The sequence below is a fragment of the Myotis myotis genome, unplaced genomic scaffold (assembly GCF_014108235.1).
Source record: "Myotis myotis isolate mMyoMyo1 unplaced genomic scaffold, mMyoMyo1.p scaffold_m19_p_4, whole genome shotgun sequence".
Lineage (NCBI taxonomy): Eukaryota > Metazoa > Chordata > Mammalia > Chiroptera > Vespertilionidae > Myotis > Myotis myotis.
Window position 1 is genome coordinate 96,651,384 of NW_023416346.1, and position 5,411 is coordinate 96,656,794.

At 39.6% G+C, this 5,411-nt stretch overlaps 1 pseudogene; it reads left to right on the forward strand.

Annotated features, from left to right (window-relative positions):
• The first annotated feature begins 689 nt into the window (after positions 1 to 689).
• On the forward strand, positions 690 to 1,096 carry LOC118654190 (annotated as a pseudogene).
• The last annotated feature ends 4,315 nt before the right edge of the window (positions 1,097 to 5,411 follow it).

The window sequence follows — 5,411 nt, forward strand, 5'->3', positions numbered from 1 at the left end:
TCATTTCAAAAAAATAAACTTTATTGTAAAAATGCCCATTTCTTTTTTAAAATATATAATTTTATTGATTTTAGAGAGAGAGGAAAGGAGAGAAACATTGATGTGAGAAAAATTGATTAGTTGCCTCCCATACCCATCCCGACAGGACCAAACCCACAACCTGCGCATGTGCCCCAACTGAGAATAGAACCGGTAACACTTCAGTGCATGGAATAGTGCTCAACCGAGGCTCACCAACCAGGGTTCCATATTTTTTTTAGTGCATCAAACAAGAAGGATCTTAGCCTTTCTCTATCAAACAGCTGTCCAAAGTGCTTTCCTGTGACACTTATATGTACATCTATCTGAGCAGGAAAATTTCATTGCTTAAGCTGAATAATCAGAAGAGTAAAATGAGACATAACTAGGGACATCAATCTATGTATAGAAAACATTGAAATAGAATATGGGCACTCCTGTTTGACATAGTACTGGAAGGGCTAGCCATAGCAATTAGACAAGAAGAAGAAATAAAAGGTATCCAAATTGGAGAAGGAGACATAAAACTCTCATTATTCTCAAATGACATTGTATTGTAAACAGAAAACCCTAAAGACTCCATCAAAAAATTATTAGACTTAATAAATGAGTTTCTCTTGGGCCAACATCTTGGGGAGGCAGCAGCACATCCCTGCTCTCCTAGTCCCACAATGTTGCCCAAGGACCACAAGAAGAAAAAAGATGTTGGAAAGTCTGCCAAGAAAGGCAAAGACCCTGTGAACAAGTCGGGGGCCAGGCCAAAAAGAAGTGGTTTAAAGGCAAAGTTCAGGACAAGCTCAATAATCTGGTCTTGTTTGACAAAGCTACATACGACAAGCTCTGTAAGGAAGTTCCCAACTACAAGCTTATAGCCCCAGCAGTGGTCTCTGAGAGGCTGAAGATTCGTGGCTCCTTGTCCAGGGCAGCCCTTCAGGAGCTCCTTAGTAAAGGACTTATTAAACTAGTCTCAAAGCACAGAGCTCAAGTGATTTACACCAGAAACACCAAGGGTGGGGACACCCCAGCTGCTGGAGAAGATGCATGAACAACAGATCACACCGCCTGTACATTTTGAAAAATAAACCTTTATTAAATAATAAAAAAAAGAATTCAGCAATGTAGCATGATACAAAATTAACGCCGAGAAATTCATGGCATTTTTACACACAAATAGTGAACTTAGAGGAAGAGAGATTTAAAAAAATATCCCATTTACCATCACACCAAAATAATTAAGATACCTAGGAATACTTAACTAAGGAGGTAAAAGACCTGTACGTGGAAAACTACAGGACACTGAAAAAAGAGACAGAGGAAGACATAAACAGATGGAAGAACATACTGTGTTCATGATTGGTAGAATCAACATCATTAAAATGTCCATACTACCCAAAGAAATCTATAGATTCAATGCACTCCCCATTAGAATACCAATGGCATATTTTACAGATCTAGAACAAACTCTCCAAAAATTCATCTGGAATAAAAAAAAGACCCCGAATAGCTGCGGCGATCCTGAGAAAGAAGAACAAAGTAGGAGGGCACTCAATACCAGATATCAAGCTGTATTACAAAGCCACTGTTCTCAAAACTGCCTGGTACTGGAACAAGAATGGACATATAGATCAATGGAATAGAATAGAGAACCCAGAAATCGACCCAAACCAATATGCTCAATTAATATTTGACAAAGGAGGCAAGAACATACAATGGAGTCAAGACAGTCTCTTCAATAAATGATGTTGGGAAAATTGGACAGATACATGCAAAAAAAAAAAAAAAGGAAACTAGACCAGCAACTTACACTATACACAAAAATAAACTCAAAATGGATAAAGGACTTAAACATAAGACTGGAAACCATAAAAATATTAGAGGAATCCACAGGCAGTAAAATCTCAGAAATATGCCGAAGCAATATCTTTACAGATACAGCTCCTAGGGTAATGGAAACTAAAGAGAAAATCAACAAATGGGACTATATCAAAATAAAAAGCTTCTATACAGCAAAAGAAACCATCAACAAAACAAAAATAAAGCCCACTGCATGGGAGAACATATTTGCCAATGTTATCACCAATAAAGATTTAATCTCCAACATTTACAAGGAACCCATGCAACTTAACAAAAGAAGATAAGCAACCCAATCAAAATATGGGCAACTGACCTAAACAAATACTTTTTGAAAGAGGACATAAAGAAGGCCAAGAGACATATGAAAACATGCTCAAAGTCACTAGTCATCTGAGAGATGCAAATCAAAACGACAATGTGGTATCATCTCACACCTGTCAGAATGGCTATCATCAACAAATCAACAAACGACAAGTGCTGGCGAGGATGCCGAGAAAAAGGACCCTATTGCAATGCTGGTGGGAATGCAGACTGGTGCAGCCACTGTAGAGAACAGTATGGAGTTTCCTCAAAAAACTGAAAATGGAACTTCCATTTGACCCAGTGATCCCACTTCTAGGAATATATCCCAAGAAACTAGAAACACCAATTAGAAAGGATATATGCACCTAAGTGCCCATCAGTAGATGAGTGGATTAAAAAACTGTGGTACATCTACACATGGAATACTACACTGCGGTTAAATAGGAGTTCTTACCATTTGCAACAGCATGGATGGAACTGGAGAGCATTATGCTAAGTGAAATAAGCCAGTCAGAGAAAGATAAATATCACATAATCTCACTCATTTGTGGAATATAAGGAACAACATAAACTGATGAACAAAAATAGATCCAGAGACAGAGAATTATTGGTCAGACTGTCAAACATCAGAGGGAAGGTAGGGAAGGGCAGGGGTAAGGGGATGAGAACAACCAAAGGACTTGTATGCATGCATATAAGCCTAACCAATGGACACAGACACCAGGGGGGTGAGGGCATGTGTGGGGGGAAGTTTTGGGGGCAGTGGTTGGAAAAGGACACATATGTAATACCTTAATCAATAAATAAAAAAAGATCCCTCCCCAAAGAAATAGAATATGGATTTTGCCTTTGTTTTATTAAATTATATTATATTATATTATATTATATTATATTATTTATTTATTTATTTATTAAATTTATCTTTATTGTTGACAGTATTACAGATATCCCATTCCCCCTTATTGACATCTTCCTCCTTACTGAGGCCTCCTCCCTAGGCCTTCACCTCACTATTGTCTCTGTGAATAGGTTATGAATATATGCATAGAAGTTCTTTGGTTAATCTCTTCCTCCTTCCTTTGGGAATCCTCAGTCTGTTGCAGTGTCCATGTCTCTGGACCTATTTTGTTTGTCAGTTAATTTTGTTCATTAGATTCCATATAAAACTTAGACCATGTGATTTTGTGTTTCTGTGACTGGCTTATTTCGCTTAGCACAATACTCTCCAGGTTCTTCCATGTTGTCTCCAAGGGTAAGAGATCCTTCTTTTTTATAGCTTCATGGTATTTCATTGTGTAAATGCACCACAGCTTTTTATCCATTCATCTGCTGATGGGCACTTGGGCTGTTTCCAGATTTGGCTATTGTAAAGTGTGCTGTAATAAATATAGTGGTGCAAATATTTTTTTTTCTGATTGGTGATTCAGGATTCTTAGGATATATTCCTAGAAGTGAGATCACTGGGAGTTCCATTTTTAATTTTTTTGAGGAAACTCCATACTGTTTTCCACAATGGTTGCACCAGCCTACATTCCCACCAGCATTGTACAGGGTTCGTTTTTCTCCATATCCTCCCTAGCACTTGTCATTTGTTGATTTGTTGATGTAGCCATTCTGACAGGTGTGAGATGGTACCTTATTGTTGTTTTGATTTGCATCTCTCTGATGATTTTGTGCTTTTTTTCATATGTCTCTTGGCCTTCTGTATGTCCTCTTTTGAGAAGTGTCTATTTAGGTCCTTTTCCCATTTTAAAAAAATCTTTATTGTTCAGATTATTACAGATGCTCCTCTTCCCCCCCCCATAGCTCCCCTACAGCCAGTTCCTACCCCCCCATGCCCTCGCTCCCCCCACTGTCCTAATCCATAGGTGTAAGATTTTTGTTCAATCTCTTCCCACACCCCCATACCTCCTTCCCTCCAAGAATTGTCAGTCTGCTCCCTTTCTATGTCCCTTATTCTATTACATTCACCAGATTATTCTGTTTGTCAGATTTTTTATTCATTTAATTTTTGGAGTCACTTGTTGATATGTATTTGTTTCACTTTGTTTTTCATAATTTTTTACCTTTACCTTTTTCTTCTTCTTCCTCTTTTTAAAGAATATCCTTCAGCATTTCATATAATACTGGTTTGGTGGTGATGAACTCCTTTAGCTTTTTCTTGTATGTGAAACTCTTTATCTGACCTTCAATTCTAAATGATAGCTTTGCTGGGTAGAGTAATATTGGTTGTAGGTTTTTGCTATTCATCACTTTGAATATTTCTTTTTTTTAATTTAATTTAATTTTATTTTTTATTTGTCCCATTTCCCTTAGTCCAATCATAGAAGAAGTGTAGCTGGGGTTTCAGTAAAGCTAGAAGAAAAGATAGTATCCAGTGTTTCCTTTCCATTTTGGAGACAGGTTCAGGACAGCAGCAGGCTAGTTGCAGTCCATTATGCAGAAGAGTGCCAGGAGGCACTCACTCAAGTGTGAGCAGTGAGGCAAGCATGCCAAGAGGAACCAAGACCCCAAGAGCAGAAGAGAGCGAGTTTCTTTGTTCAGGAAATTGGGTATCCCAGATTTCCACTTCCTTGCAGTGGGCATGCCCATTAGGGCCAATGTCCTCTGTTCCCAGGTGTGACTGACAGCAAAGCACCTTCCCTAGTTGCTGGGGTCCAACCCCAGCAAGTCCAGGGGTCCCCAAAGGTGTGGACGGAGTCGGTGAAGAAGGAATGACACAGAGGCAGCGTTCAGTTGATCAGCAGCCTAGCCAGCATCTCTAGCCAAGTTCTGGTTAGGATCTCCACCCAAGTTCTATCTAGGATCTCCAGACAAGTTCTGTGTCTAGGTTATCCAGCCAAGTTCTGTCACCAGGTTCTCTAGCCAGGTTCTCCAGCCAGGTTCTATCCAGGTTCTCCTGCCAAGTTCTGTTGCCAGGTTCTGTCCAGGTTCTGTTGCCATGTTCTCTCACTAGGTTTTCCAGCCAGGTTCTGTCCAGGTTCTCCTGCCAGGTTCTGTAGCCAGGTTCTGTCCAGGGTCTTTTGCCAGGTTCAGTCACAAGGTTCTAGTCAGGTTCTCTTGCCAATTTCTGTAGTCAGGTTCAGTCCAGGATCTTTTGCCATGTTCTCTCGCTAGGTTCTGTCTCTAGGTTCTGTGGCCAGTTTCTGTCCAGGATCTTTTGCCATGTTCTCTCCAGCGAAGTTCTTCTGTCTCTAGGTTCTGTGTAGGTTCTGTGTCCACTTTGAATATTTCTT